Consider the following 12,961-nt stretch of genomic DNA (forward strand, 5'->3'; position numbering starts at 1 on the left):
GATTAAACGGCATTTCCTGCTCCAGACTGCAGGGATCAAGGCATGGATAGTGAAGTTTCTGTAATTAACTTATGTAACAGTGATCACTATGACCCGTTTGGATGACCAGGGGAAACTGCAAACTCTTTAAAATGGTTTAGATGTGGCACAGTCCTGCCCTAGGCTAGATTCAAGAATAGGAAAGAAGCTTCCCAAATGCCAGTGGCTTTAACCCATTTACATGTAATTTCTCAATAATTTTAAAAACTCTCCACTTTCCTATCACTTTGCTTTCAACCTAATGAAAACACAGCTTTAATCTGAGGGAGGAGAATTGATTACATCTAAATTTATTCAGCTGGTTAAGAGATCCAGCGGCAATTACTAATTTACATTTTTATCACTGCCTTTTTAAACTTGATCTAAACAGGTTCTCTCTATTGGTCCATTGTTTTAAGAAACTCCTCAAAGCTTCTTGATTTTTAATCAATCTTTTTTTAATACTGTCATTTCTCATGGACTTCTGAAGTCACAAAGTCCATGACTCACAGACTTCTGCTTTGTGTCTATGAAAACCTTGGGTGGAAGATTCTATTTTCCCTTATGGATTGTATTCTCTACAGCTAAAAGCATCAAGGAAATTTTAACTTTGTATTTCTATGAGGCTTCTTTCAAGGTGTGTTGACAGTGTAACTGACAGTCTGGTTGCACATCGAGAATTTGTGGTTCTTTCTAAAAACATACTTTCGAGATCAACCAATATCTGAAAGAAGAGTTCCAATGTATAAACATAAGATGACAGTTCCAATATATAATTCAGGAAGTTTCCTTCCCTGGGCAGTTGCCTTCACACATGCATAATATCAACTAATTCTTATTATTCACAAGTAAAATTTAAAGATACAAATGCAAGGTCTCTACCCTAGAGGAGTTTACAGATCCCCCCAACCCCTGCCAACATTCATGAGTATATGTCTAAACACACTACACCAGCTCTTCCTGCAAGCATCTGGGACCCTACCTTCAGGCTTTCTCTGGCCACAGGACTATGCCTGAAGTGCTCAGGGAATTAATTCCCTAGGGAGCAGCCATCAAGCCATGACAAATAAAATACAGTGGAGAGATACCTCAGTTTCCATACCCCTCAGGTGAGACAATTCTGAGACACGCACTGTATAGTTTCTCCAAGGTCCTCAGCAGGACTGAGCCCCAGCTGCCCTCAACAGTCACCTGCTCATCAAGCCATCTTTTATGGGCTTCTTCCCTCCCCTCTCACTTCCCTACTCTCTTTCTTGGAGGGTCCTGGAATCTCTCTCCAAATGAACTACTTATACTCAAAGTTGGTGACTGTTGGGGAAACAAGGTAGGTTCGAAAGAACAGTCACCAGGTTAGAGATGGCAGCAAATTACCAGATAAAGTTGCAAAATCTAACTAACCAGACACCCTGTTCCCTGACAATGCTGACAACTTTGTGGTTTCTTCTTATTGGCATAACAGTGGTTTCTCAGTTATGCAAAAGAGAAGAAACTTGGGAGAGGAAATAGCCTTGACTTTCATGAAACCATCTCAGTCAGGGTTCAGTCCAGGAAAGAGAGTTTATGCCAGAGTTCTCTATTTTAATAGAGAATATTTTATACAGGAAGCTAGTCATAAAGGGGCTGGAAAAGCCAAATGGCCAAAGAGGACAATAATGCAGAGATGTGCAACAGAAAGAAGCTACTATCTAGTTCCTCAAGATGTTCAATGTATAGTTACCTTATGATCCAGTCATTCTACTCCTAGGTCTATCTCTTTTTGCTTAAGAGAACTGAAAATTTCAATCTGAGAATTGAAAACATAAGTTCACACAAAAACTTACAAATGAAACTTCATAGCAGCGTTATTCATAAAAGCCCCAAAAATGCAAACAACCAAATGTTCATCAGCTGATGAATGGATAAGTGAAATGTGGTATATCCATACAATGGGAATATCATCCAGCCACAAAACTGAAGTACTGATATATACTGCAACGTGGATGAACCTTGAAGACATTACGCTAATTGAAAGAAGCCAGTCACAAAAGGCCATATGTTGTATGATTCCATGTACATGAAATATGCAGAAGCGGCAAACCCACAGAGACAAAAAGTAAATTCGTGTTTGCCAGGGGCTGTGAGGAGAAGAGAACTGAAGTGACTGCTAATGGGTACAAGTGTTCTTTCTGGGACGATGAAAATGTTTTAGAATGTTCTACAATTAGATATTGGTGATATTTGTACAAGTCTGTGAATAATAAATAACAAATGAGTAAATAATAATAAAAACCAAAGAACTGTACACTTTGAAAGGGTGAATTCTATGGTATCTGAATTATATTTCAATCAGAAGAGTGAAAAAAAAAGGAAAGAAGGAAGAAAGGAAACAAGGGAAGTGAAGAGAGAAAGGAGCCACTATCAACCTCTGAGCAAGAGGGGCAAAGGGCTGAGGTGCTTTACCAGAGCCCCCAGAAGAAACTGAGGCCACTGCAGAAGGGACTATGAGGTGGGAGCTGGAACCAAAGAAGAGGCACAGCCACTGTCAGGCACTCAACCTGAAGCAGAAGGAGACAGCAAGAAGTGCCCAGGAAGACATGCCCTGGCTTCTCCCTTCCTCCTGCCCACCATTCTCTTGCTGTTGGTCAAACTTAACTGGAAACCAGTTAGCAACGGAACCTAAGAAACAGACTGCAGGTGCTGGCCCAATAATAAACAGAAGAGCAAGAGAAGGGCAGGGAATGGGTTTAAGAAGAAACAGGCAAATGTCTTGCATAGAATCCCACCTCTTCAAATGTGAAACTCTTCCCAGTTGAGATTATTAATACAATGTGGCCAACAGGATGGGTATTATTTGTGAAAATCTAACACAATCACTCAATGAATGCTTTTTTGGAAATAATGGAGGAAGAAGGGGATAATTATTTCAATAGCAGTTACATTAAAATGGAAAAGCAAGTGTTACCTTAAGCCAAATGGGCACTGTCATTTGGTTTTCCATTCTGCAAATATTACTGAGCACCCTAAGGACACACAGTAAGACTGACACTATCCTTGACCTCAAGGAGATCATTAAGGAACTCTCAGTCTATGGATGGGAAAAAATATTAACCAGGCCTGATTAATATAAATCAAAAATTCAGGAATCATTACAGAATGCAAAGTGTTTATTTAATACGTAAATTTTAATACTGCTTTCCTTCCAAATACCTCAGAGAGTTTAAAACTAGAAGGGGAGCCTTTGGAAGGGTGCCAAAGAACCCTCCATTCTCACTCTATTTCAGTCTATCTAAACATCTTTACCTCGGGGCAGGCTGCAGTCTTCTTCAACTATATTCCCACATACCTACTTCCGATTCGCTATACTGCAAGGAATAACCACTTAAACACAGAATAGAACTTGTAGCTCAAATTTCCCAATGAAAACAACCTGGGGATAGGGGAACAAAGTCAAATTTAGACTGACCCAAGTTTCTACAAACCCTTCGGGACATTTAAAATCCCCAAGCATATATGGTTCCCACCAACTCTTGACATTCAGATAGTGAGTTATTATTCTGACATCTGTGAGCTGTTGCACCTTGCTGTTAATTCCATCCCTAGAAACGGTGTTGGCACAGAATCGACTCTTACAGGCATTAATATGAACTGAGGCTAGATTCATGCTGACTATACGAATGCCTTTAATCTAGGGTATATGTCATACCTTGAAGAAATCCTAAAACAGAATTATTAAAGATGTCTTTCTTTAAAAAAAAAAAAGGCAGGTGGTTCTTTTTCCTTTATATAAGCAAGTGAATCACAAAAGCAAATGTCCTCTGTTTGCTTAAGGCCAAAACAATGTCAAATAAAGCAAAAGATAAACACATACCTCTGAGGCCATACTTCGCTCATATCCACCTTTCCTCCTGCATAATTCTCAATATTAACACAGCTTGGGAGGATGAGTGACCAGATTTAGGAAAGGGTAAAGGATAGAATTTAGCAAAGAAAAGCAAATGGGACTACTAAACCCCTGAAAGTATATGCAAATGTTTCCAAGGATAAAATACTTTAAGGCAAATCCATATATAAAAAAGAACTGAATCACCATTATAGTAAAGTCAGACTTTTCAACAGTTTACTTGAAATATAACATTTATTTTAGACTCCAGCCATACATAAAGGCACAGCACAAAGACAACTGTTTTGTTTCTCAACATGTATTTATGTCAAGCACTCAACGTAAGATCCAAGAACAAAATTGGTTATCAGCTGTGGACACCTAAAGTGAGAGTCCATTTGGCTACAAAACGTCAAAATAAGTTTCCTTTGGAGCTATGGAAAGAAAAACTATCAACACTTGATGATATGTGTGTGTGAATCAACAGATATATTAACTTCATAATATATAACATAATTCGTAATAAAGATATTAAGCTATGTTACTATATTTCATCAATATCTTCAAACATAGCAAACATAAAAACACTACTAAACATAAAATCTTCCCCAGAAGTGACTTTAAATACTTCTTTTAATTTGCTCAATTAAGGTAATTCCCAATTACCAGTTTATTTTGTTTTCAAGATCTTATTGAAATAACCAGAAGAAATTTAAAATTCCTGAAGTTATAGTATTCATTATCTCTTGATTACTTATACTGTATACAGCCCAGCAGGGGGTGTTTTAAGCTAAAATATTTAATAACCTCATTCACACTAAAGAATACATGAAACACAAATGCAGCAAGAACGGTCCGTTTTCCTAGGACTATTTGCACCCATCTAATAAGTAAAGAGGAAGATGGGAATATTCTAGGCAGATGAAGAATCATGAAAAGAAAACTGAGCATGTTGGCTGAAGTGTGTGTGAAATTATTAAACATCAAAGATAACTGGTATTCATATAGACACACAATAGCAAATTATTTTGCATAATCGTGTTAATGTGATAATAAAAACTGACAATAAAGTTCTGTACTCAGGTTTTTCATTCTAAAATAAAGACATGGACTGTATATGTGCTCTGTGTTTGGGATTCTCAGATGATACTGTCAGCACTTTTTATCTGGTACCACACTATTTACCAAGTAATAATACAATGTCTTGGGTAATTGTTATATTGATCTCATCTTGCTAACTAGATTAAATATTCCTTTGTACTCCCAAATTTCCTTGCACATGTAGCAGCTCAAAAAATACTCCCGACTGATGAGCATGTTTATCTAAATTGGAGGTGTCTAGTCTATAAACATATTGGCTGACATCCAATTCTCCATTTTATTGTGTTATTTTTATAGCCAAAAGTTGATATCTACATGTCAGGGACAACTCACACCCAAATAATGCATTGACATTCTTTTTATTTCCCAGAAAGTATTCAAGCACAACTTAAATTGTTGTCTTAATCCAGAAAAACACCAACCCATTGTATCATTGAAGGGTAAAACAGTTTAGCCTATAACTAAGAGAAAGGTTCTTTTTCTGTTTTCTCTTTTTATTGTTACTTGTATGAAATACATGTCTAAAACATATGTTTAGAAATTAAAGTGTTAGTAAAGTGACTACCACTAAAAATCCCACCCAGATAAAGAAAGAGAACATGGCCACTTAGAGCCCCTCCCCCATCACATCATCAGCTCTCTCCCAGAGGTAACCTGTACCCTAATGCTTGTTTTGCTCTTCACTTTATAGTTTTACTACCTGAGCATGTATACCCAAACAGGATATAGCTCAGTGTGGCTACTTTGGGTCTTTAATAAATAAAGACACTCCATATGCATTCCTTCAGTGATGAGTTTCTTTTGCTCAATATGGTCTATTCTCCAAGTCTATTTCCAATGTGGCAGCCAAAGCAATCCTATTAAAGTACAAGTCAAGGTGGGGCACTGACTCTGCTCAGAATCCTACAGTGGTCGCTCAACTCAGTAAAAGCAATAATGCCAATCAGGCTCTCCACAATCTGTGTACACAGTTACACTCTGATCTAATTTCACTCCCCTCCACCTCCGCTCCAGGAATGCCCCTACCTGTGCCTATGCATTGGCTGTTTCCTCAGCCGGAGGGGTTCCTCCAACCCCACCCCCTGTGGCCCATACCTTACCACCTTCAAGTCTTCTCTAATATCACATTCTCAGGGAAGTCCATCTGACCTCCCTATTTAAATTGCAAACATACACGCAATCTACCCCACTCCCAGAAATTCCTCATTCCTTTCCCATGCTTTCCTTTTATTTTCCACAACACTCATCACTTTGACATTGCATTTATTTAATGTTTTTTGTTTGTTCTGTGTGCTCTCCCCACTAGAATATAAGCTCCATCAGGTCTGTCCAGCATGTAGAACAGTGCCTGGCACATAGTAGGGACTCAATAAATTTTGTTAAATGAATGAAAGAACATTATGCTTCTGAGACCATTCACATTGATGGTACAGAGCTAGAGTTCTTTTCACATTTCCATTGTACATATAAAACTCAGTTCTCCAATCTGTTGGTGGTGGACATTTGGGTTATTTCCAATTTTGTTCTTTTGCTTGGCTCTTATAAGCAATGCTATTATGCACCTTTATATATGTGAATCCTGGTGCATATAATGCAGGAGCTTCTCAAGGGTGGATACCTGAGAAGGGATTTATAGGACTATTGAGTATGCAAATCTCAAACCCCCTAGGAGTGCCTGTCTGCCAAAATGGTTGTGCCAGTCTGGACCCACCAATATGTAGAGCTCACTTTACCCCAGACCCCACCTCAAGACTTGTCAGGTTGTTCATATTTGCCAACCCAGTGAGTATGTATGTAATCTCATTGTGCTCTTGCTTTGTATTTCTCTGATTATTAATGAGATTAAGCATTTCTCCCTACATTTATTGGTCTTTGCTTCATTATGAAGTGCCTATTTCAGACTTTTGCCCAGATTTCTATTAGCTTGTCTTTTTGTTGTTGATTGCTAAGTTGTATAAGTCAAGGTCCAGTCAGGAAAACCAAAACCACACAAGATATTTTAAATGGAGGGGATTTAATTCAGGGGATGGCCACACAGGTGTTGGAAGGCTGAAGGAACAATAAAGGACGGAGGGGGAAATCCTGAGGTAACCAAGATATTAATAACATCAGGAAGCAGCTTATGCCCCTAAGGAAGAGGAGACAAGAGAGATGAGACTCTGGACCTCTGGGGTGATCGGTCCGTACTTTGACCCAGTTAGTACACAAACACCCCAAAGGTGAGTGAGGATTTGGCATTACATCTGTCACGGAGAGGCGTGGTGCATACCCACTGGTACCTCCATGGGGTGAAGGAAGGTCATTGCTGAAAGCAGGCTCACCCCTCCTACTTACAGGATTGGGGTTGAGAGTACAGATGCAGGCCCACATACATGTCTACATTTAAACAGTAAAATTATGTGCTATCATCACATTTTAACAGATGTAGCTTTGTAATGTCCTAGAAGGCCAGGAGTGAATTTAGGTGAATGGTACTCCAAGTATGGCCTGCAATGCAAGTTTGCAAATTATTTGTTATTGGTCCATGCCGAGTAAGTATAGAAACTGAGAGTGTTTAGAAATTTTTATAGCAGCTTGACAGTAATGTTATGTTGGTTTTATACTTTTTTAATTTGATTTTTCTTACAATTTATATTTATTGTAGCTAACAAAAGTATTGGTTTGTGATAAATACGAAGTTTAAAATTAAGAAAGAAAACCTGGATTTTCACCAGTTTGAGAAGCACCGTTTTAAAGTTCTCAACATCTCAAAACTTCTGGTTAGAATGTGGCAGCACCTGCCCATACTCTAGACTCAGAGCCCTGGACCATGAGCCAGCCCCTCTCATCCAGCACCATCCTGTTCTATAAGGGGCCTCAAGGACATACATGTGATCTCACAAGCCCACACATACAAGTTCCAGTCACCTGCATATGCACACAATTATGTACAAATAGCCACCCCTAACCCAAAATGTACCCGCTGGAGGCATGGCCCACCCTTGGAAGAAGGGACTCTGTTTTGCACAGGGAATGTCAGGAGCAGGTAGGCAACAGACTCCATGTAGTGACACCCCTTTGGCCCTGCAGACTCCTTGCTCCATAGGCAAGAATGCAGTCAGAAGCAGCTCAGGGTGGGGCTCTCTAAAGAACAGGGCTCAGTACAGGGACACTCTCACATAGTTGAAGGGCAGAAATGGCTGGATGTGCTAAAAGCTGGAAGTTGGTGTCAACTGTATGCTGTGGCCAAAGCCATAGTGACAGGAACAAAAAAATGGGAAGGAAATACTTCATCTCATCCTCCTGAGCCTCCCACCAGGCCTTCATTTGCAGAAACTAGCCAGAAGCCTCCTGGTGAGAAGTCTGGGAAACAGCTCATGAAGTCTCAGCTCCAGCCACAGAGGGCTCTCTGTATTCCCTGCATACTAGTCCTATGTTAGATTCTGTGTTACAAATATCTTCTACATCTTTACAGAACTTTTTGTTTACTGTTATTTTGCTCCCTTCGTGCTAGCTTTTGAAGAATTCTCAATTTTAATGTTGTCAATTTTTGATAAATTCTCATTTTTAATATACAAACTCATCCATCTTTTCCTTTATGCTTAAAGTTTTTCTGTCACATTTACGAAATCCCTCCCAACATCAGGTCATGAAAATAATCTCCTATGTTAGTTTCTAAAAGCTTTCTTGTTTAAAACACTATAACTTAAAGACTCATTAAGTGCTAAATCTGATAGTGATTTCTGTGTATAATGTGAGATAGGGGTACATTCTTTTTCCATTTACAAAGCCAGATGTATCATCACTACTGACCATCGACTCCATCCTTCCCTCCTTTAAGTTTATCTTACCTGTCATGTATCTAACATCATTATATGTGTGGATCTCTATCTGAGCTCCTTTATGCTCTCCTATAGCTCTGTCCCTATAACACCACCAAAGTATCTCAAATACTATAGCTTTATACATCTTGATCTTGCAAGCCAATTTCCTGAACTTTGTTCTTTGTCTTTAAGAATACTGTGGTTATTCTTGGTCCCATGCATTACCTTATCAAATTTCACAAAAGAAAAATAAATCTTGTGTGGATCCTAAACAGAATTGCATTGAATCTAAATCAATTAAAGGAGAATCGACATGCTTACAATATTGAATCCTCTGATCCATAAGCCTGGCTTCTTTCTCCATTTGATTAGGTCCTCTTTAATATCCATCAATAAAATTTTATGATTTTTCCATAAAGCTCCTGCATCTTTTTTGTTATATTTATTCCTCAGTGCTTCACATCTTTGTACTATTATAAGAATCATGTTTATTCCTTTTCTGAATGTTTGTTACTTTCATGTAGAAATGCAATTAATTTTGTAAATTTTAATATTCAACTACTTTTCTAAACTCACTTATTAATTCTAATAAACTATCTGCAGATTTCTTTGTATTTTCTATGCAATCATATCATCTGTAAACAGTGACAGTTTTCTTTCCTTCCACCCAGTTCTAATACTTTTTACTTCTTATTCTTCTTCATGGTGCTCATCAAAACTTTCTATAAACTACTGAATAAAAGTAGCTACAGGGACATCCTTGTCTTTTGCTAATCTCATATACAAAGCTTCAAAGTTTCACCAGTAAGTATGCAAGTTACTTTATTTTTTATTTTTATTTTTATTTTTAGAAACCCTAGATCAATTTAAGGAATTTCCCTACTGGTCTCACTTTGCAAAGAGTATTTCCTAACTGTACAGTGAATTTCAAATGGTTTGTATATATCTATTGAGGTGATCGTTTGATTTTTCTCTTCTAAGCTACTAATGTAATAAATAATATTAATAGTCTAAAGTTAAACCAACCTAGTATTCCTGGGACAAACACCACTTGGTCATGATTCTTTGCCCTTTATATACATCACAGGTTTTGATTTGTTAATATTTTGTACAAGATTTTTGCATGTATTTTCATTATAATACTTGGTCTATGATTATTTCTTGGATTATCTATGTCAAGTTTTGGTCTCAAAGATATGCTGATGTTTTCTTCTATGCTCTGTAATAGAATATGTTGGACTTACTATTCCTCGAATGTTTGTAGATTTTGCTGGAAATAGAGTTTTCTTTGTGGGAATATTTATTTTCTATGAATTAAATTTCTTTAATGGTTTTCTTATTGTTTCAGTTTTCTATTTATTCTTTTTTTTAACATCTTTATTGGAGTATAATTGCTTTACAATGTTGTGTTAGTTTCTGCTGTACAACAAACTGAATCGGCCACATGTATACATATATCCCCATATCCCCTCCTTCTTGCGTCTCCCTCCCACCCTCCCTATCCCATCCCTCTAGGTGGTCACAAAGCACCAAGCTGATATCTCTGTGCTATGCAGCTGCTTCCCACTAGCTATTTTACATTTGGTAGAGTATATATGTAAATACTACTCTCTCACTTCGTCCCAGCTTACCCTTCTCCCTCCCCGTGTCCTCAATTCCATTCTCTACATGTGCATCTTTATTCCTGTCCTGACCTTAGGTTCATCAGAACCTTTTCTTTTTATTTTTTACATTCCATATATATGTGTTAGCATACGGTATTTGTTTTTCACTTTCTGACTTACTTCACTCTGTACGACAGACTCCAGGTCCATCCACCTCACTACAAATAACTCAATTTCGTTTCTTTTTATGGCTGGGTAATATTCCATTGTATATATGTGCCACATCTTCTTTATCCATTCATCTGTCGATGGACACTTAAGTTGATTCCATGTCCTGATTACTGTAAATAGTGTTGCAATGAACACTGTGCTACATGTCTCTCTTTGAATTAAGGTTTTCTCAGGGTATATGCACAGTAATGAGATTGCTGGGTCATATGGTAGTTCTATTTTTAGTTTTTTAAAGAACCTCCATACTGTTCTCCATAGTGGCTGTATCAATTTACATTCTCACCAAGAGAGTTCCCTTTTCTCCACACCCTCTCCAGCATTTATTGTTTGTAGATTTTTTGATGATGGCCATTCTGACTGGTCTGAGGTGATACCATATTGTAGTTTTGATTTGCATTTCTCTAATGATTAGTGATGTTGAGCATCCTTTCATGGGTTTGTTGGCAGTTTGTATATCTTCTTCGGAGAAATGTCAATTTAGGTGTTCTGCCCATTTTTTAATTGGGTTTTTTGTATTTTTGATATTGAGCTGCATGAGCTGTTTGTATACTTTGGAGATAAATCCTTTGTCAGTAGCTTCGTTTGCAAATATTTTCGCTCATTCTGAGGCTTTACTCTTCTTCTTTATGGTTTCGTATGCTGTGCAAAAGCTTTTAAGTTTCATTAGGTCCCATTTGTTTATTTTGTTTTTATTTCCATTACTCTAGGAGGTGGGTCAAAAAGGATCTTGCTGTGATTTATGTCACAGAGTGTTCTGCCTATGTTTTCCTCTAAGAGTTTTACAGTGTCTGGCCTTATGTCTTTAATCTATTTTGAGGGTTTTTTTGAGTATGGTGTTAGGAAGTGTTCTAATTTCATATTTTTTCATGTACCTGTCCAGCTTTCCCAGCACCACTTATTGAAGAAGCTGTCTTTTCTCCATTGTATGCTCTTGCCTCTTTTATCAAACATAAGGTGACCATATGTGCATGGGTTTATCTCTGGACTTTCTATCCCATTCCATTGATCTATATTTCTGTTTTTGTGCCAGTACCATACTGTCTTGATTACTGTAGCTTTGTAGTATAGTCTTAAGTGAGGGAGCCTGATTCCTCCAGCTCTATTTTTCTTTCTCAAGATTGCTATTATGTAGTATCCTTCTTTCTTATAATAGTCTTTATTTTAAAGTCTATTTTGTCTGATATGAGAATTGCTACTCCAGCTTTGTGTTGATTTCCATTTGCATGGAATATCTTTTTCCATCCCCTCACTTTCAGTCTGTTGGTCTCCCTAGGTCTGAAGTGGGTCTTCTGTAGATAGCATATATATGGGTCTTGTTTTTGTATCCATTCAGTCAGTCTATGTCTTTTGGTTGGAGCATTTAATCCATTTACATTTAAGGTAGTTATCAATATGTATGTTCCTATTACCATTTTCTTAATTGTTTTGTGTTTGTTTTTGTAGGTCTTTTCCTTCTCTTGTGTTTCCTGCCTAGAGAAGTTCCTTTAGCATTTGTTGTAAAGCTGGTTTGGTGGTGCTGAATTCTCTTAACTTTTGCTTGTCTGTAAAGGTTTTCATTTCTCCATCAAATCTGAATGAGATCCTTGCTGGGTAGAGTAATCTTGGTTGTAGGTTCTTCCTTTCGTCACTTTAAATATGTCCTACCACTCCCTTCTGGCTTGAGGATTTTCTGCTGAAACATCAGCTGTTAACATTATCGGGATTCCTGTGTGTGTGTGTGTGTGCGTGTGTGTGTGTTTTTGCGGTACGCGGGTCTCTCACTGTTGTGGCCTCTCCCGTTGTGGAGCACAGGCTCTGGACATGCAGGCTCAGTGGCCATGGCTCACGGGCCCAGCCGCTCCGTGGCATTTGGGATCCTCCTGGACCGGGACACAAACTGGTGTCCCCCGCATCGGCAGTCAGACTCTCAACCACTGCACCACCAGGGAAGCCCCATTGTGTGTTTTTTGTTGCTTTTCCCTTGCTGCTTTTAATATTTTTTCTTTGTAATTAATTTTTCATAGTTTGATTAATATGTGTCTTGGCATGTTTCTCCTTCAATTTACCCCATATGGGGCTCTCTCTGCACTTTCTGGACTTGATTGACTATTTCCATTCCCATGTTAGAGAAGTTTTCAACTATAATCTTCAAATATTTCCTCAGACCATTTCTTTTTCTATTCTTCTTCTGGGACCCCTATAATTCAAATGTTGGTGCGTTTAATGTTGTCCCAGAGGTCTCTGAGACTATCCTCAATTCTTTTCATTCTTTTTTCTTTAGTCTGCTCCCTGGCAGTTATTTCCACCATTTTATCTTCCAGGTCACTTATCTGTTCTTCTGCCTCCGTTATTCCTCTATTGATTCC

The sequence above is a fragment of the Orcinus orca genome, chromosome 20 (assembly GCF_937001465.1).
Source record: "Orcinus orca chromosome 20, mOrcOrc1.1, whole genome shotgun sequence".
Lineage (NCBI taxonomy): Eukaryota > Metazoa > Chordata > Mammalia > Artiodactyla > Delphinidae > Orcinus > Orcinus orca.